Genomic DNA, 21,624 nt, shown 5'->3' on the forward strand with positions numbered 1-21,624 from the left:
TTGACCCAAATGCTTTTCAGGTCTATCTGCCAGTTGACGCTCAAGTCTGAAAATTTTCTGTATTCTTGCTACAGATAGAGGGCTTTGTTTCCTTTTTGTCTGAGGTATATTTCTATCCAGATCTGAATGTTTTGCTGAAATTCTTCTCCATTCACTGGAACAGATTAAAAGAAAAAAAGGAAATAACAATATTTTCCAGAACTTTCAACCTCTTTTTGTTTTCCCCTTAATTCTCTGTTCCTTGATATCTGTGAATTGTTGAGGACAGTTTTTTTTCTCAAAGCAATTTTGCCACTCATGAAAAGTAGTGGGTGCTAATTTGTAATACTTAGCTTAACTGTTGCTTTTTTCTGTCTAGCAGCTGTATTTAATAGCTTATATTACTGTTTCACCTGTTGTAATAAAGGACTCTAAAACACTGAAAACTCAATACTTTTAAAAAGTGATCTATATTATGTAACACCAGAAGGTATTTATTGAAAGGTTTAAAGAAATTACTAATGAACTGATCAGAGTTGTTCCACAGTCTTTTCATCAACTGCTACAGACACTTCACAGCTGAAGTTTCAAAGTCCACTGCCATTCTTTGATGGATGTTTTCTTAAGTGGAAGAGCTCTAAAAATTTATGGATGCTCTTGGAGAATATAAAAACTGAGAAGTGTTTTATTCTGTGTCAGTAGTTTGTGGGCTAGAGTCTTGAGCAATTTTTTTCTCTTTTTGTTCCTTTTTTTTTTCTCTTGTTAGACTTTTCTAGCACCTGATGTAGGGTAGGTCACAGCAGCTGATGCCGGGTGAACACAGTCACCAGGGACAGCTCCAGCCATGGAGTGGCCAGATATCCTAAAATCCTGTCACTGCACCAGTCCACCCCACTGGGTTCATAGTTCAGAGCTCCACAGTGGGGTCCCATGTTTGCGTGACCCTGCTGGTTTTTCATCTCAGACAAATCATGCTACTGAATGTGGCACTCATCCTCCTTAAAAGATGTCCGGAAAGTCTGAGGGATTTCCATGATGAATTCTTGCCATGTGGATTCTTTCAATTAATTACCTTTCTAAAAACCAAAACAGTGCAGGACACTACTGCAATGCAATTTGTTAAGCAATAATGTGTTTTTTCTTCCAAAAGTCACACGTGATAACAAACAATACTCTTAGGCATAAGATGACCGTGGACAGTATGAGCTAATGTCTCGTTGTCAGAAAGTTTTCCATTAAGGCTTGGAATGATGTTTAACATATTCTTCCCATTATTGGGCTAAACCAAACATTGTATTAAGTATGGATTTCTCAATGAATGTTACTGCTGTTTATTTTAGTACGTACATACATTTGGAAGTGAACACATGTACATATGCATTTTGGGGAACAAAAGTACATCAACAGCATGGCTTACTCTAGTTCCAGAATAAAACCAATCTTTTTTACAGAAACAGAAATATGCCAAATGCCATACATGTTCTCTCCTATCAAACAATGGAGAATGACTGAAAGGGTAGATTTCTTTATCTATGATAAAAAGTGCTGCTGAGGACAATCACCAAAATTTATGTACCATATAATTTTCCAGTCAAAATTCAAAAGCTTTGGTGGATAGCAAACACTTGAATAACTTATTAAATCCTGTGTAGGTGATGGCTTTAAGACAACTTCAGTTTTAAGCTGTTGTGCTTTGGTTTTGGCATTACAAAGAACTCACTTAGGATTGCAAAGCTTACATTACAAAAGCTTACACTGCAAAGCTTACTTACATTGAGGTTTTGGGACAGGGCAGAAGATGGACAGGTTGGCTGCTTTTCACTCTGAGGCACAGATTTCCTGATTGCGTTAGGCCTGGTGTTACTTTGTTGATTTTAGGTTGGTCCTAGGGGAAAAAGAAAGCTTTTAAGAAATTTATGAGCATAATATCCTTCTTTAACCCCCCCCCCCAGAAACATTAAGAACCATTAGTCAAAATTTTCAAACATAGTGGCTTAACCTAGTCTTTTAATTCCCTATTCCAGCTTCTTATTCAAGGTCTACTGTTCAGAAGTATGAAAACCTGGCAACTCATTCACTCTGAGTAGCCTTTTTAGTTATTCAGTGCTTGTGAAAACTGATGTAGCAGTTTGAATATGGACCAAAAATCCTAGTGTTCAGTGTTTTTGTTGGCAATCCTGTAATAATTATGCTGTAAATCAAAATACGGGTTTGGATTTCAAAAGTGCCTTGAGCCTTGTTCCCACCCTTCTACAGAGACACTGCATAAGTTTTTCAGATTACAAGGTATAAAATTATCAGTCTGAAATACAGATGAAAAACTTTTACCTAATCTTATATTTCTCCACGTGTGTCATGCCCATGAAAATCTACATATATACCCTTTCATGCAATGCATGAATAAAATCATTAGTTCCCAAGAGGCACTGTGCTTGGAAACTACCAAAGTCCCAAGCATTACTGCACTCATAATATGAGGATACTAACACAGACAATATTAGTGTTCTATACAAAATAAAATCTGCTTTTCTATTTTATATTCTGATCATGCTCAACAGCTGCTACCAGTCCTATGTGCTTTGCCTGACACAAACCCCACTGACATGACTGGGAAGAGTCTCTGTGATTTGCTGGGTTCAGCTGCCATCGCGCTGTTTGGGGTTCAGTTGTGGATGGGCAATTCTGGATGTGTTCTCCAGCTGGAGTGAGCACATGCTCGAGTGCTGTGCTGGATCAGAGCTGGGGAGGGCCCTGCACCTTTATGCATAGCCCCTGCCCTCTGCTGCTCACCATGCACTGCACTTGCTGCTCAGCATCTGTCCCACAGGGAGCCATGGGCTCCTGCAATCCAGCTCATGGAAAAGCAGGATGATCACTCTTCATGTGCTGATTTGCTTTGTGGTTGAAAATTGAGGTATTTGGCCTAGAGCTTCCTTACCTGTGTTTTTGCTCTCCAGAACCACTGGTTTCCCACCAATCAGAGTAACTCCAAGGAGCCAAACACACCCAAAGGCATCTCTCAATTTACTTGAAGCATTTTATCAGCCAGGGCAAAATGCAAATTCAAGAGCACTAGCAAGGCTGTGCTGCAGCAGTGCCTTGTACCCCAGCACCCACTGGACCCCAGGCAGCTCTACCCTGGGTGGCCTGGCCACCAAGAGACCATACAAACCTTAGGGGCAGGAAGCATTTGGAAAGGGAGGAGTACTGAGTTCCCAAGGGAGCCCTGCTTGACTGTTTTAGCTCAGAATTTATTCAAGTCTGTTTGAAATGTGCCCACTGCCCTGTTTCATCTGAATGCCACAGCAGGACTATTGTAAGGTCTCTCAAATCTGACAAAAAGAACTAGTTAAATTATTCTCAGAACAGTGCATTTTAACAAAAGAGGCTTGAATTTTCTAGACAGACGAGAGTTTTCTGCCAGAAAGGAGATCTCCAAATACCAGCCCCAGTACCTCCATGGTACACTGTTTCCACCCAGCCCGTGAGTTTCTGATTGCTGGCTGGAATCTGTTTCTCCCTTCAGTTGCTTTCAGTTGCCCACCTAGTCCCAGAACAGGCTCTGAGAGCTGCTGCATCATAGCAGCCAGGTAGGCACCTTCCTCTCAAAGCCCCAACCCCTTTTGGATAGAAACTGGCTGCTTTTCAGGCCTTTTGTCTTAGACTATGGATTACATTAATCATGACAAAGTTTTCTGACCTCTGGTGTAAAATTTATTTTAAAAAATCTCTTTAATGATAGCAGGCTAAGTTTTCTGGCAATACCTATCTCGTCTCCAATTGATCCTTGCTTTTATAGATAATCTGTGTTGATTTTCTCCTGACTCCACCCCTCTCTTGCAAGCAGATCCCTGATGAGTTTGGGGTGCAGTTTAGGAAATATGTGATCACCTGGGGAACCAATAGGAGATAATGCCTGAGTATCGTGGGTTATTTGCAATTTATTTCATCCGATTCATTGGAGCTGTACAAGGAAATATGTATTTGCCATCTTTCTGAGAGGACTCTAACGCCTGAAGAGCAGAAACTGCCAATGTGTTATGCAGAACTTTGTTGTCATTTGCTTCCTAGTTTTCTGAAGAGTAGGTTCTCCTTGTTTATCCTGCCAAACAGGCCTTCTGCTTCAAAGGATGAGGCAGTAATTCAGAACACATCTACACCCTATCAGAACTATTAGAGACACCCCTGTGCTCTGCAGTTCAGCTTGGGATACAAACTTCTCTGCAACTTGCAGGTATTTAAGGTTGGGGCTTTGGCTCAGCTTCTTGAGTCAATGAGGGAAAGTCACTAAGTCAGAAGTAGCTTTGTAAACTTAGCAAAATGGAAACCTGCCAGACTGAAGGGGATGGCAGCTACTTTGCCTGTGACTGAGGAGAGAGGGATTAGGCATTTCAGCCAAACAGTTCATTCCTGCCTCCTGTTTGTACCATCCATGCTGCTGTTACTTCCTTTGTGGGATTAGGGAGAGGGTAAAGGAGTGCCAGTGTGTACCAGAGGGCCCCAGTACAGCAGCAGCAGTCACATCTGTCCTTTTATCTGCAGCAGGATTTCTCTGTCTTTCTGCCCTGGTCCTAGCCTAGTTCTCATCCCTCCAAAACAGGACTGACCCCTCCTTGACAATCAAGAAAGAACAGAAAAATGTATAGATGGTCATGTTGGAAACAATGGAAGTAAAGGGAAGGTCTCTGGGTGTCTTCCCTCTGAGAAGGAGAGAAATGAAGGAAAAGAAGGAGTCACAAGGAGGAGAAGCAGCTTCATAAGCAGAAAATGTGCCATGTCTCCTTTAAACTTCCTCACACAGAGGCCACTAAATCCCCACCTTTCACTCTCACATCTTTCCCCATCCTACACCACCAATGCTACCCCTGCCTGCCTTGTCTGCTCCAAGGATGCACTCAGCTGGGAGTTTGGTTTTGCTACACAGTGTAACAAATCAAAAGATAAATTCCAGTTCCAGTAGATCACTCAACAGGCTTCCACTGATTCTTCTTAGGGGAACTCCTGGCCACTTTGAGATGCTTTATTTAACATTAATATATTATTATCATCATCATCATCATCCAGCTCTTTCTGTTCTGAGACCAATCACTTCATGTGCATTCCTCCACTTAACTACTTACAGAACTGATAACCTGTAATGGTGAGATATGGCATTCACAATCTCTGAACAGAGAGAGACATAATTCTCTCTCTCAGGTGTTTTCCTGGAGAAGCACAGAGATCAAAACAATTCTTATCTCATTTGCTGCTCCTGTGTTTGTGCCCATGTGGAATGTATTCTGGAGATTGTTGACCCAAGGTGACCAATTGGATCCACATGTGTGGGTCTGGTCTCTCGGGCAGAGAGTCATGAGTTTTTCAGTTAGGAGAGAAGTTAGAAGTAAGTATGATGTAGTATAGTATTTATCTATTTAATATAGTATAATGTAATATAATATAGTTTTAATGAAGTGAGCATTCAGCATTGCAAAGCCATGGAGTCAGATGTCAATCATTTTCCTTTGCCGGGAGCACCCTGAAATACAATAGTGAGATAATTTTTTTTAACTTGGAAAAATAGTATCTTGAAAGATTTCCTACTGATACAATTGCTGTCTTCCCCTGTGTTGTTTAGTCATGTGCAGATCCTGATATATAGATTAGGACTACTGGGAGAAATCCCAAGTACAAGCCATGATGTGAGCAACTTGAAGCAACAAGAGTCTTTCTTTGCTATGGAGAAAATAAATCCCAAGAAGGCTTCTTGGAGAAGGAAGGGAGGGAGGGAATATGAGAGAGAGGAGAATGAGAGAAATAACTCCTAAGAGAACATTTAAGCATTGAAATTCCTGACTGAATTTATTTCATTGCTCTGCTTTTAAGAATTATTTTGTGCAAAATTGTATCTGAAAGGAGAGGAGAGAACTTATTTTCTGTGTACTAATCTTTAGTTACTAATTTTCAATTAGTACAATTCTGTGTACTAATCTTCAAATGTAGTGAGGTGGCTTGTAGTCTTCTCTCCTTTCCACTCTGCTACCTGCAGGTGTTAATTGAGTGTGGAAAACAACATTTTCTGTTTGTAATTCAAATGCAGAAAGATAAAAGCAGAAAGGCAGAAAATTACAAAATCACTGTATTATCTTAGCAAAGAAACAGCATGATCCCTAGTTAATTTAAGTAGTCACAGAAATATAACTTTTATTTTAAGCAGATATTTAAGTCCTGCTGATTCAGTATTCAGCCCAAGTGCAAATGACTTTCGTGGAATGAAGCTTGCACTGAACTGGATCCACTTAGTAAAATATTTTAGTCTGCTATTTGAGGGAGGAAAGAAGAATCTGGTCAACTGTTGGAAATGCCTCTGTAGCAAAATCACTTCTGTACTGATTGATTGTTCTGTTTTCTAGGGAATTTTTAAGGGTTTTTTTCTGAGAAAGTACTACTGTGAGATAGGAGGTTGCTCTGGAGAAAAGTTACAGGAGTATATACACATAATTGCCTTTTTTGAAAGTAGCATACTACATAGGATTTCCTCAACTGTACCAGAAAACATTAACATCCTGGAACTGATATTTACAGGTTTGAATTCCAGCTTTCCAAGTATAATTAGTGTCCTTGCAAATGTTTTGGTATCAAAGTTGGCACTCACTTTGGGTAAGACAGTCCATAAACTCAGTTTTTTTTCTCATTTATTACTTCCCTTTACAGTGTTCCAGAGATGACAGCTGCAATATTTAATACTAAGAAATAGTAAATTGAAATAGCATGTTTTAAAGTATTTATTAATTATAATATATACAAGTTGCTTTCATTTATAATTCACTTTTCTCCTGACATTGTTCTCTTTTTTGCTTAAAGTACCTGTGATTCATATCTTCCATTATAAAAAACCCCCACAAATAATTTTATGTAACTACAGCGTTTGTCTAATCACACACCAAAATAGGAGGTAGAGGATGTGAAAATCACTTATGACAGATGAGTCACATTAATATTTTGTTCTAAGCCATGAGAAAAATGAGACAGAAAGGGTGGGAATCAGAACAGATCAAAACCCTTAGTGCTTTATGATCCAAAACCACAACTAGCTATTGAGGTGCAAAATGTTCTTTTTTAAATAAAGTGTGAGAAAGACACAGTTTTGTACTGCAAATGCTGGCAGCACGTAATGTTGCAATTATTTTCAATATTTTGAGATGACTGAATCATAACCAAAACTTTGAGCAACACTGAGGTAAAAGCATTTTTATGCTTCTTCACAGACACACAAAAAAACAGAAAAGAAGAAAAATTGAGTTTGCTGCAGTTGCATCAGAAATGGTGTGCCAAGTTTCTACCAGTGACTGAGAGTAACAACAGAAGGATGGGATGTCATGGCATCCTCTTGCCTATTTTTTTCCGTTGTAGTAAATTCAGAATCATTGAGATAGTACTCCTGTTAGCTTTATGGGATTTCTGTTCTGCTTAAAAAATCTCGTGTTTTCTGTTTTTGAAAAGAATCATTCTGACTGCCATTTAAAGGGAATTTACTATTTCAGTATATGTGGCTAACTTAGTCTGTGTATGAAGCATAATCCTGCTTTTTGTTTAGAGCACAGTAATTAGGATCAGTAACACAGTGTACACTCTCAAGTAGGTTACCACTCACTATTGGACTTAAGAAACATTACTCATTCCATCTGATGTGATCAGATAATACCATCTATAATCTGACTCACTGTTGGGTGAACAAGGTATTCTGTTTTCTAGGCCCTAAGCATTCTCTTTTTTATTCCTTCTTCTTGATCCGGTACCCAACAAAGAGCTCAAGTCAGCAAAATAGTAAACCTCCTTCATGAGCTTGTCAGCAGCCTCACCTCTTGGGAAAGGATGTGCTCTTTGTGGTACCTGATGGAGGCAAGCAGAGTCCTTGAGGGAGGTCGGTGCACTATCAGAGTTTCCAGCTTCCCTGGCTGCACCACGGGGGCTTCAATATGGACCTGACAGACACTTCAGCCTGCCAGGCCCCACCTAGCAAACAGTGGGGAACAATCTAAGCATCCACGTGGAGACCTGTATTTTGCTATTTAGGACAACTTCAGTGCAGTTGTATGTGTGCTGTAAAGTCCACCAGTTAACTCTTTAGGACTGAAGTGGAGCCATGTTTCTCATCATGAGAGTGAATTAGGTAGATAAGTATTAGCTCTGCTCAACATCACTTGTTTGTTCTTCTGGTTTATGAGCAGGGGCCCTGTTCCTACTCACTCCCTACAAAAATCTGTCTTTTCCTCAGATGATAACAAAAATAGCTGTTCAGTGCATACCATGCTGGGCTGGGCTGCATTTATGCCACTTTTTCATGCTGTGTAGGAGACACTAAACATGGAAAGTGAACAGGCATTTTATGGACAAATGGTGAAAATTTAAGAACTAAATGGGTGGTCTTGATCAGACAATTCCTGAGGACTTTATTCAGAGAAATATGTGTCTGAATAATTAGGAACCAGCACAATGCTTTCAGTATCTAGCTGTAAAGGTGTTCTCTTAAGACAATAAAAGTTCTCCTTTTTCTCAATTTTTAATTTGCCTCATCATACCCAAGGAATTTTTCTACCTTAGTTTATGCAGTACTTTGGATTTATTCTATAGGTATAAAACACATTTTCTATAATCCATCAAAAATCAGTAACTTGATTCTTCATGACTAGGCTATCAGAGGCTACTGGGGTGTGATTGCAACTTGTTTGCAAATAGGTATAGTTGCTGTATTTTGTTTAGTCCATGAAAATTCAATAATTTAGTATTTGCTTGCCAGGCAATGTGTGAGATCTGTGCCTGGAGGTAAACACAAGCACATGGGGTAATGGTACTCAGTTTCTTACTGGAACTATCACAAGATGTGTTTCTTGTTAATAGTGGCTTATAACTGATAAGCTTTTCAGGCGTTTCAGTGAAAGTAATTCCTCCAAAACCACCTCCCCAGAAAAGGTTTGTTGGCACATGCTGAACTGCAATTAAGGAGTAGGCCTCCGAGGGCCAAGAAGATTATAAGGAGGTATTATTGGTCCAGACAGAAATTTTGCCAGGCCTTCAGGACAGAGTTTTGTATCTCTGCGTGTTTATCTGTGGTATGTTTATACACCATAAACTTGGACAGAAATTCAAATTTATGATGAAATCTAAACTTCTGTTAGGACTACTGAACTTTTGCCTTGAAATTTTTCCTGATTCTAACTAACACATAGAAGGATTTGCTAGTGCAGCCAAGCCTAGTGTTTCTGGGAGAGGTACTCGTAAGGACACAGTAGGTATAAAGGGCATGGTGTAATTTAGTCAGGTTATTTGTGTGTGTCTCTTAAAGAAAAAAAAGAAAAGAAGGAAAAAAAGAAGAAAATTAATGTAAACTTTCCAGTTCCTTACTGCTGCCAATCTCAACAAACCAATTCTTTATCCATTCTGGAATTTTTATCAGCTTAGTCTCATAAGGAAAAATGAAGTGAAATGCACATTTTTTATATAATCTAATAAAAAGTTAGAAACCATAATTTGCTAATATATCATGCTATGACCAATGTGCTCTGTTTATCACAGGTATAGGTAGTGTTCCTTACCCTGACTGGCACCAGGCAATTCTTCCTGCTTTGTTAATTTGTTTGGCTAAATTCCATGACCCACATCACATCCTTTTATGTAATTTCTCTCTAAAAGTTTGGGAGAGCCATAAGGACTATGCTAACTTCTGTAGTGCATATTTGAAAGAAGTGATCTGAACTCCATAAATGTAATCCAGATGAAAAATATCAGGGCAGAGAACAACTTTGACTGTCATCTGCACACTATATATGTGCAGAAACAAGCAAACAAACAAAAGTAAATTCTATCTTTCATTGATGATACCCAGATAACTGAATATAGAACACTCTATACCATTGATTTTTTGCAAATGGAAAAAGCCTAAAGGAGACGAAATTGCCAAACAGTTACTACATTGTCATTATAGAATCTTATATCATAAAGAAAAGGCAAAACTTTTGTGTTCAAGTCTCCAGAGCACTAAGTTGATGAAGTAATTAAGGAGGCATCTCATTTATTTTTGAGAGTGTCAGATGTTGAGCTGTGTACGTGATTAGATTCTTTGCTGAATATAGGCTCATATTAAAGTGGGGGAAATGCCCCCATATTTAGCAGGGATCAAAATACCAATGACAGGAAAGTATGGCTGGTTTTGTTTTTCACCATACTTTTCCTCCTAAATAAAATCAAAGTAATAAAACATACTCAAACGGACATGTTTTATACTTAGGTTGGGAGGAAATGAAAAGGAACATGGTGTAATACTATTTATCAAAAAAGGAGAAAGGTTATATTTGTACATTTCATCACAGAGGAAAATGCTTTCAGGTTTACCAAGGAAAAAGTAGAGAATATGCTCAAAATGCTCCCCTTGGAAGTAAAATGCCTACACGGACTGTAAAGTATGTGTAAAGTATGACCTCCTCTTCATTCCCCTTAGGGATTCATGCTGTTTATTGTCTGTTCCTTTTAAGGCAAGATTCTAGGAATTTCCCATTACAGGCAAGAAGGAGAATTCTCTCTCTCCATGCTAATATAGTACCCAATAAGCTCATGCCATTGGCTTATTTGGTCATCTTTACAGTAGTACCTAAATATTCACATATTTATCTTCACAGTACCTTGGGAAGAGGTACTACTCCCATCCTGTGGCTGGAATGAGGCTAAGTCCTTTCCCCAAGGTTGGTCAGGAGATATGTAAGAGATGTGGGACATAGGAAGGAGGTATTCCCAGTCTCAGGGTACTGCCTTAGTGGGTCTGCCTTCCTTTCTACAGGAACATGGAGCCTTATCCAGGAGCAGCAGCACAAACACTGCTTGTGTTTGAAGGAATAATGACACATCCCACCTCTTGAACTGTGTTGTACTTGGGAAATGTCCTTGTGAACTCAGCCAGATCTCATGTTCCCCTGTCCCTTGACTCCCTAACCCCAAAAAGCAATGCCTCCACTTATCCAAGCACTGAATTATTTTTATCTTATGAGTGTACTTTGCCACTTAAAACTTACAGCACATACTGTGTTTCTATCATGCTTGGAATTTCTGCTCTGAAGTTTCATCCCTTGATGCGTTTATGTAGGTAGTATTTATACATGTGACTGCATTAGGCTCTCAGCTGTACGGTTGTGCAGAACAAAAGCTTTAAAGAGACAGCAGCTGTAAGGTGAGTTGTATGATGAGTCAGCAACAATGCTCAGATGTCAGGCATGAGTCATGCAATAAACATGGCAAGTACATTGAATATTTATAATTAATAACATGGGCTGATAAGAATGACGACATTGAATAAACATAGAATGATTTGGGTTGGAAGGGACCTTAAAGAACCCCTAGCTCCAGCCCCCCTGCTACAGAGCATTGAAAAATTTCTCAAATGTATATAGTAAGAGATAGTGCAAGCACTGCAAAATACTTTCAATTAGCTGAAGTTCTATAGACAGCAACAGAAAGAACATTTGAATGGAAACATAACTAAGCAGAGATTCTGTAAATATTTCAGCTATAAAAAGCCAGAGAAGTCCAGGCTTTGATGATTTCCTGAGAATAAAAATATTTACTAATTCTAAAAATAGATACCTCCTCTGAGTTAACAGAAAGATTTTGGTAATAGAATGTTTTAATCACAGTTCTAATACATCTGATTTTATGAAGATGTGTAGAAAGCATAGATATTGAATAAATATGGATTCTAAGATGCTGATAACATTCTGGCCAACAGAATGGAAATGGTCTTTTTAAGTCTAAATCAGATGTGTATCATTTTAGATTAATTAAGATAAATTCAGGATGATATTAGTTCATTCATTTCATTTTACTTTTCCATAAACATAGAATTGAGTCTGATGTCTGCCTTTTCAGGAGGTAGCAAGAAGGATTTTGATAGAATGGGATGGAGGGCTAAATCTAAATTGTTCTACATATTGTAGCCATCTGAACATCGCAATATAACTTCTCTGTTCTAGAGTTCAAACTACAATTAGTACTAAAGTCAAATTTACGTGCATGTGGGAGAACTCCACAGGAGTTAGGCCCACTTACTTTTATCCTTGGTATTTTAACCTGAATTAATTTGAAGTAATATGCTACAACAGTTGTATAATCACTTTATAGGTAAGTTCCACCCTTGTTCTGGATAACATCTTGGTGATATGTCAGTCAAAGTGATCTATAAACTTTTAACTTCCAACACGGATATAGCTTTACCCATAGAAAATTTCTGTATTGTATGGGATAGAAAATAAATCCGTCCTCTGTTTCCATGACTCAAAGTGTGGAGAATTTAACAGACTTTGTGTCCAAGTCATAGGGAGATGGGGGATCATAGAATCTTAGAATGGTTTGGGTTGGAAGAGGATCTTGAAGATCATCTGGTTCCAATGCCCCTGCTGTGGGCAAGGACATCTTCAACTAAAGCAGGTTGCTCAGAGCCCCATCCAACCTGGCCTTGAATTTCCTTGGGACTTAAATATTTCCTAGGAACTTATATATTATTATTGATTTCATGTGGGACCTCAGATGCCATGCTCAGAAGTTATAATCTAAAGCTATGGAAGCACAGAGTTAAATGGAACGTTTAGCTTTTGGAAACTGGAAAAATACAAGTAATTTCTTCCCTCAAAAACTGACAAATGCAAACAAAAGCACGAAATTACTTACCCTCCTCAGCACTGGTTAATGCCTTTAATTTCTTAGGCAGGAATAGTACAAGATTGACTGGGATAAGTTTTACATCTGGCAAACATTAAAAAGGTATTTCAGATCTTAGCAGGATAGTTGGCAGTTTTAGTAGATAACATATTTGCTTATGAAAACAGTAAAACAAAGGATATAGTTATTTTAATTTAATACTGGACTTGACTGGGATAAGATCTGATGAAGGAAGATGGGTCAGATTTGTATGTGACTGATCAATATAGCTGTGTTAGAGATCAAAACTAGCAACAGAATTGCACAGCTATTAACATCCTCTTTTTATATCACTATTTTCAGGTGAATTTTTATTGGGGAAGGAAGTGAAAAAATATCTGAGGACAGATATGGGATGACAATGACCAAAGATGGGGAGAATCAGATATGCTCTGACTCCCAAAAATTGCAAGAGAAAATGAATACTTCATTCTCCTAACATGAGCTCTTCTTCAAAGAAAGATATCCCTGTGGGTTAATTTCCCCCCAGAGATGAACTCTCCATTACTTAGAGGTATGAATTCTTGCAGAGGTCACCATTTCATTCAACATGAGTATCTCCAGCAGAGGAAATGAAATGTGGTGTTCAAGAAGTCATTTATCACCTACATGGTAGATCCAATTCTGAGACTGAAAAAAGATGGATACATTAGGCAGAACATGTAGAGATATGTTGCCAACTTATCTTCAGCTGCCTTGGTTTGCCTGAGAGCACACAACAAACAGCCTTGTTAGGTTAGATGCAGGGTCCACCTTCCACAGAAGTCGTACCAGACAGCAGGCAGGGCATTTAACAGCTCTGTGCTAGTGTCTTCCCATTTACAGAATGATTATATTAATATTTACACACCTCATGGTGGAAGCTAGAAGATATTAATGAACATGTGTAGTTATTTAAAGCTCTCGGACTGAAAGGTGTGCCAGAGATTCAAGATATTCGGTAGTATTATTATTTCTGTACCCAGATGATTTGCTCATGTGTTTGCCACGTGCCAGCACAGAAACCTACTGGATGCAACGCAGTGTTGGACAGTTCCTCAGATGAAGTCAATGGTATAAATAACAGTTATAACTGGCAGGGTGCTTTGGAAGATCCAACCATCCTAAGACTTTATTACAACTCTCTGGCCATATAGAACACAAATCAACTTCAGTTTATGATTCTATTAGCTCCAAACACACCAAGGAATGATCTGGGAATTCACTCCAGCAGTATGCAATCTCATTTGAGCAGATGTCACCACCTCTACCTTGGACTGAAAGCTCAGTGTGAGCCAGCAGAAAATACAGTTTTAATTTGCTGGATAATAAGGCAAATGCTGTTATTTGGAACTTCTAGCACAGACACCTGCTGACAGGTGGCATTAAAAGGGAAGTGACACTGCTAGACACATTGTAAACAGGGCAGAGGCAAAATCTGATCCTTGCTGAAGTCAAGGAAAGTTTTGCCATTGACTTGAAACATCCCAGAATTTTTCTTACAATTGTTAATGATTTATATGTGTATCTACAAGGTTATGGGTAGTTCATGAAATATTTATACACTGGCAGATATCCATAGTGTCAAATAATGGGGATGTTGAGATACCAAAGGAATATTATTAGCATAATAAATATCTAGCAGAGAAAAAGATAGCTCACACCTTACATTAAAAACAGATTGATTCCAGAGTTTGCTATCATCCCAAAACAAAAGTCATAAACCAGGCCATTCAGTGGTGTTAGGGAAAAGCACTTTTCAATGCTTAGTTGGTTTGTAATTTCTAGTAGCAAAACATCATCCAAGAATATGGGGAAAGGAAAGAATTCCTGTGCATTTACCTTGTGCAGCAAACACATCGACTGACTCCTCTTCAAATTTATGCAAATCCATGGGCTTTGATGGAGATCATAAATATTTTATGCAAAGCAAGCTCTGAGGAGAACCAGCTCTGAGTTTTGCTCATGTATTTTGCCAAGTGTCTCTTTCCTCCTCCGTATTTTAGTATTGTCAGTCTCCCGTAAGTGTCTAAATTTTTTTCTTGAAGTTATATTAAAAAAAATTGCAGCTTCTAATATAACCTGCCAATAAAACCTCTGCAGCTGAGTCTGCTAAAATACTTGTTTAGTCTCTAAAGTGACCAAATTTGCATACAGGGTTTTGAAAGTGCTGGGGGAACATTTCTCTTCAAGTAATTTTTTCCAATAAAATCTCAGAATGTTTGTTCAAGAAGTTGGTTTGACAGATGAACTTTCACAAGCTGAAAAAATCTAGACTGGTTGTGTCTTTCCAGTGTCTATATCACTAGCTAAACACCCAGATGTGTGATTTAGGTGAGGTTTCTATGTAAAGCCTGGACAAGAGTGACACCTTGTTTCAAAGCATGCACAGTCAGCATCAACCAGCAACAGGCACCCCATCTGCTGTAATGTACCACGGTGAAGTACTTAATACTTCCATTTTGGTGAGTAAAGCAGAATGAAAGATTGTGTTCACATGAGGAATGGAAACTGAGTTGACTCTGGAAATTTTTTTCCAGAATGGCTATTGCAAAGTGATCCTATGACCACAGTGAAGGCATTAGACTAAATAGTCTGTGTTGCTGTGGTTCCTCTGGTAACAGAAGCTGCTGTCCTGTCACAGTGAACCTAGGGCAGGTGAATTCACCAGTCCAGTTTCAGACAAAAATTTGTGGGTAACATACTGGTACTTAGGAAAACATAATATGATGGTTTGCAGACAGAAGAGCCCTGTGGCTTCTGTTTTCTTCCTCCAATGTAATTAGTAGTGGGAGATTTAAAAGGTGACTGTTTTAAAGGGAAGTGTAACTATGATCAAGTGTCACTCTGCAACACTACAGGTAACACAATTCCACCTGCTCGTATCTGATGCAATCACATCACATGTCATAATGTCTTTCAAGTTTCAATAAGTACTCTGTTTAATTTTTTCTGCTTTATAGTATTTTCTTCCTAAATCTACCTCTAGATCCTGTAATACTCTTAACATATCTGCAAATCTACTACAGTAGCTACTTTATCTAAATAACAAGACTTCCCCTTTACTGAGGAATTAAGTAACCTTTGTTGGCAGCAGTCTGCTAGAGTGCTTAATTCTGTAAAGGTTGTGCAAAACCCAAGCTAAACTATTGAAAGAATGTTTCAAAAAAATCAGAACTGAAGGTTTTCTCTGTTGCAGAGCAAAACACTTGCATTAGCTCTTCAAAGCAGACCTCATTGTTCAATGTCTGTGAGGCAGCTGTTGCTTTCTCAGCAGAAATGCCTGTCATTCAGTTTAAACTGGTCCTCTGACTTTTTCACTGCATCAAATGGTATCAGCAGAAAACTCTGAGCTCTACATGACCAAGAAAGAATTCTACGATATTTTAATTAAGTCTTTCTTTACAGCAGAAAACTGAAAGTGACATGAGGTTATCCTGATTTGGCTTACACATGGATGCTGTTGCTTCTCTCAGCCTGAGCAAGTGTTTGATTATTAATTAATCTCAGTGCCTCTCATGAAAGAACTCGGGGAGTGATCAGTACAAGTCAACATGAGCAATATGCATAAGATCACTCTTCAGGTCTCATGAATTGCTATTGCTCAGCAGCAAACCGACACTGCTGATATGAGCAGCCCAATCTCATTTCCACTTGATGGAAAAGCCTGTGAATCAATAGTATAACAACAAATGTATGTGAAGGTGTAAAAAGCCCACTGAAAACAGCATTACCAGGTAGGCTGCTGGTTTTCAGTCAGGATTTAAAAACAACTGGGAAAGGGTATTGCTTCCTTTGGGAGCATGCTGACATACCACAACCAGAGCAAATGAAATTATGCCTCTGCTCTCAACAAAATGAAATGCCTAACACTGCCAGCTGTGTAGTAATGCTGGTTAGAGCTGAAGACAACTTTCAGCCACAAAACTTTCTAGGATAAGTGTTCAGGTTTCGTTACAACCAACTTTGAGTTATGAAAACAAGGAAAATTGAAAGAATCGTTTGCCTGAAGGTTCCCAGCAAGTCACTGGCGGTGCCAAGCTTAGGTCCTGTTGCTGAGCTCTGTGTAGAGTCAAGTATCTCTTTGAACAGAAATGTTAGCAGCCAAGTTTCATTCCCATTGGTGGAAAAAGTCCAATTCATGTCAATTCATAACTTGGCTTAGGTCATGACTAGACACTAAGTAACAAATTGGTTTTTTTTTTTCATCATTCAATTCTGTACTAAAAAGCGGACTCAGACTTTATCTTTGTAGTGTGGTTAAACAACTGCATATACATATCAAATTAGTATACATTAGTGTACAGGTCTCAGCTTTTTCATTTTCCAAGCATTTAAGTAAATTCCTTATCTATTGATGTGCTGATCATTTATATAAAGAGAATACATATAGGTAACCTGTGTGGTTAAGCAGTATGTGTATGCTACTGAAACATAAAATTTTGAAGGTGCAGTAATTTCGAGTATTTCTAGCATTAGCTTAAATTAAAAAAAAAATCCTTAAATCTTAGTTCTCTTTCCCAATCCTTTAAAAAAATGTAACCTTCCCTTTGAAGGATTGGTGCTATCGGATATTAGTGAGTTAAACTGGGCGTCTTTTGTTTTAAGTTGTTAATGTCTATCTCATCTGTTCTATCCTATCATTTTCAATTTATCAACAGTGCGTAGTAGTATGTTTGATTCATTAGAAGAGAAAAAAGGATGGCAAAAGCAAGTAAATATGTCAGTTAAACCCCACTAGAATTAAATCACCTCAATTTGTTTGTCTGGTAAGAACTGGGCTCTCATTAGGTGAACTGAGGCCAGCTTGATTCACCACCAAAATGTGAATCTGGATCTGACATTGAATTTGCAGATGTGCATAAGAGAAACCCCTCGAGTCTTGAAATAATTGACTTTAAGGAGAGGCAGGGAGAATGTAAGCAGTGTTGTTAAGCAGAATGAAGTTAATCAGTTACTGTCATTACTACTGAAATCAGTCTCAGTTTGACATCATGTTGATTTTCACATTATTTTGTCTAAATGAAGATTATTTTTTCAATTAATTTAGATTACACAAATCCAGGATATTTCTGAACAATCTTCTTGCTTATAAACAACATAAGGAAGTGATGTCATACATTAAGTTAATAACTAAGTGAAGCTTTTGTGTGTGCAAAAATTTCAGTTTTAGAGCTTTCAGGGGACAATGAGATACAAGCACTGAAAGAAAACCAGCATGAGTTGGAGTGAAGAGTATTGAAAATATCAAGCATATATTGAAAACCCCAAGCATGTAATTATATGCTGTCTTTGTAGAGAATGCTTTCTAATTGTAAATTTGGGCATTTGGAGGCGATCTTAAAAAAGATGTAGTGAAAAAACAAGACAATGTCTCTCTTTCTTGGCTGTCTGTTTAAGTAGGCTGTCATCCAAAGCTGTCAAAGAATCAAGCCCTCTTAGTAGAGCTTTTCCAGGTGCTTTCTGTTTGGTGGAAGTTTACATACAGGCTGATACAGAAGTGCAATAACTACAGTTGAATTATCCGTGTCCAAATTCATTTACGCTTCTGTTCTCTGGTATTTAGTGGAGCCACGGAGCATCTTTTGGGTCATTCAGATCCACAACAGCCCTTCTAATGGGAGTGATGTACTTTACATGTCAACACAGACTAACATATCTGGCTCATATTTTTTCTCTTGGAATGCAAGACCTAAAATAGATGCCATTGTAATACTTGGCTTTCATTTAAAGACCCATCTACTGATGCCTGATGGAAACATTTTTGAACACTCAATTTAGAGATAATTTTGCCCATATATTATAGATCCCTTCTATTCCTCTTTTTCCAGCTTAAACTAGCAGGGGAAAAAAAAAGGCTTTTGTCTGATTAAGATTTTAGTCTTACTTTATTTATGACTCCAAGGTGCTGGAATTTGCAGAGCAATCCATGACACTACCACAAAAAGAAAATCACACCTGTTTTTTAGAAGTAATGAACATTTATGTCTCACCTTCCTTACTTTTTTTAAAAAAGTAACTCTAGTATTATGCATGATACAAATGATGACATTATGCCTAAGTTTTAAAAGTGTCTGATCCTCAGTTTGAAACACTTTGAGGCCATCTGTTCTCAGAAATGGGTGGTCCGTACTTGGTGAAGGTTGGCCTTGTTGTGCTGTCTCCAGCTGGGCATTCAGAAAGCCAAATATCCAAAATCCCTCTTTCCTCTGAATGTGTGTTCCAGTCATCTGATGTGTGTGGAATTCAAAGTAGCTAAATATGTGCCCACAGACTGAATGACTGATTGCAAGAAGAAAAATTGAAATCAGTTTTATAATTATCAGTGATTGTTCAAATGAAAAGTAAGTTACAATTTGAGAGCTGAAACCAACCTAAATAAAAGATTGCTAAGAAACTCTGTGAACGCAAGCCTGTCTTTAACAAATGCCATCAGTTTTATTATCACTGTTACCAAGATTGTGGCAAGTGGTCATGAATTAGGGCAATTAGCCAACAGAAAACTACTGCTTTCAGTTAAAAAACTAGTAACTGCTGTGATTTGTAAAGTAATATCTGCTTTTGCCAGAACAATCCCTAAAAAACTTTAGAAGGAAAGAAGCATGTGCTGCAAAAGAGAAAGAAAAGGGTCAATTATCAAGTAAGTAGGATACACTTAAGAGTGTCTGGGCTTTTTGCTTTTCTATTAAATTTTCCAAAAATTCTTCACAATTCATAGTGCTGCCTATAATGTCAGGAAAAGCCCTATTTAAGCCCTGAGATATGGTATAAAGGATTTTGCATGTTTAATCCATGGAATGGGGAAAACAAAACTTGTAATTCTTAAAAATATAACAACCAGGAACAAGTAGCCTCAGGTTTATGAGCCTTTGCATTTATCAGCCATCAGGTGGACCCCACTCAGCCACCTCAAGCTAATGTTGCATTGGTATTACGTCCTTCCAATCAAAATGTTCCTTTGTGCATATCTCAAGCACTGCTGCCTAGAGCCCAAACAATGATTGCTTGTTTGCTCCATGTTTACAAAATTCTTTATCAAGATACGTAGAGCTTAACCACAGAGCTTTGGCCAACATTTTCCAAATGTCACTGCCTACAGCCTGGCTTCTTTTCAGAGATGCTGAGCATCAAAATTTTCTAGAGACTGGGAGAATGAATTTTTGTGCTCAGCTGTGGCTAAGCACAGATTTAAGCACCTTGGTCCAGGCACTCAGTATTTTTGTTTAGGGTTAGGGACTAGATGTAACAAGGCTGAGCTACAGAGCTTCTATCATATGCATACAAGGTGAATATTTAGGGTACACTAATTATCTGTTACAATCATCTGGCAGGTATTTTTCATTCTGACTTTCTTCAGAGGAAATTGTAGGTACTGATTATCTATCAGGACTGAGTTCCTGCATGTTGACATGAGTCCTCCCTGAATGACTCTGTTGGCAGAAGGAGTGACTGGAAGTACCCTTGCCTTATGCCTGCTGACCTGGAAAAGTTATTGTTTTAGGACCATAAATATTGTGTAAATGAGGTTAGTGCAGAGATCAGCATGAGAGTTATTTGAGTTTTTTCACCTTACTCTTTCCGGACTGGATAATTAGAAGAAAAAAAAAAATCACTCCAGTCTGCACTGATTCCCTGGAAATCTAAAGCAAATCACTAATAGCCAGCCCTATGTGCATGAGATCCGATCTGTGCCAGAAGTATCATGTACGGGGGTCAGGCTTTATAAGGTCAAGTCTAGATTAACTGTTTTATGGAACAGCATTAAGCAACAAACATTTCTGTTGAGTCATTCTGAAAGAAGTGAGGCTAAGTGAAAGGGAGGACTGACTTCAGATTTCATGTCTGAAGCCATCAGAGGTCAGGTTCAATGCAAGAAATGTAAAGTAGAATTCATATAAATGTGACTAACTTCCAGGATTCAAGCATGTTCTTGGCATAGCAGTGTAAGGATAGGGAAATGTTCACGGTAAAATGTTATTTCAGATTTCAAAGTTTGCTTCACTTCTGTGACAAGTTTTGATCTCCTTTTATTATCTTTTCCTGCAAAATTTTCTTATTTGTGTTAAAGGAACACCCTCTCAAAGTCACGCAGTAGGAATAAGCCTTTCTCGAGACACAGATTCTTATTCTTTATATGTTCTTACTTTCATTTAACTTCAACCTTCAAGCATCACTAGTCTTCTAATAAATTTATTTGTCTTTCATGTTCTCTAGGCAAGTGGCTTCATCACAGAAGGAAGTTCTACAAGTAAAGCACCTTTGAAGTTTAGGTCTCCCATTGCTTAGGTGGCAGCTCTGGGATGGTTTTAGGGTTACAGTTTCAGTCCAAAGTATGTGTGTTGCAGTTAAGCACCATTATATTCTCTAACAGGCAATTTAACAACTTTTTGTAAGATAACCTGAGATTTTTTTTTTACATTGTCCATGCTAATAGATTTATCCACTCCTGCCTTCCAAAAATAAAGTCAGAGGTAATTATTCCTTATTTTGGCTGAGAGAGAAATCATCTCATGTTTATTACAGTGCCTATGTATGGGCAGATAACCCAAACTAGCCAAAGCACTGGACATTCATTTCCTAGCTGGCTACCAGCCACTTCTCAATGTGCAAGTGTCCTGACTCCTGCATGAAATTAGGCCTAACTTTACTCAGTTTTGTCTTAAGAGATAATTTTCAGCTACTTTCCAGGAGCTTATAGAAGCTTGTAAAGTTATCAACTAGCTTTAAATGAATTTAGTAACTTGGAACTTGCACAGCACTTGAAAAACACTAAAAAATGTTCTTGATACTGAATAAATAACAAGAACAGACCATGAAAAACAAAGATGCAGGAAGAAATTAGAAGAATTGTGATGCTGGAAAACACTTGCTAACTCCTCCTTAGTACTGAGGTACACCTGTTGTTTCACTTAGCCCTTCCCACAGCCTGTTAAGTATGGTGTATTA

The 21,624-nt window shown here is 38.2% G+C and overlaps 2 protein-coding genes across 4 annotated transcripts in view; one reads left to right on the forward strand and one right to left on the reverse strand.

Annotated features, from left to right (window-relative positions):
- The window catches only part of ST3GAL6 (ST3 beta-galactoside alpha-2,3-sialyltransferase 6), a 319,252-nt gene that overhangs the window by 73,907 nt on the left and 223,721 nt on the right, over positions 1–21,624 (forward strand). The gene's annotated exons all lie outside the window — the stretch shown is intronic.
- The window catches only part of COL8A1 (collagen type VIII alpha 1 chain), an 86,354-nt gene that overhangs the window by 28,671 nt on the left and 36,059 nt on the right, over positions 1–21,624 (reverse strand). Inside the window, exon 3 of the mRNA XM_036383631.2 lies at positions 1,752–1,864. The gene's annotated coding sequence lies outside the window, so the exon portion shown is untranslated. The remainder of the gene's footprint in view (positions 1–1,751; positions 1,865–21,624) is intronic.

Source organism: Molothrus ater, chromosome 2 (assembly GCF_012460135.2).
Source record: "Molothrus ater isolate BHLD 08-10-18 breed brown headed cowbird chromosome 2, BPBGC_Mater_1.1, whole genome shotgun sequence".
Taxonomy (NCBI): Eukaryota; Metazoa; Chordata; class Aves; order Passeriformes; family Icteridae; genus Molothrus; species Molothrus ater.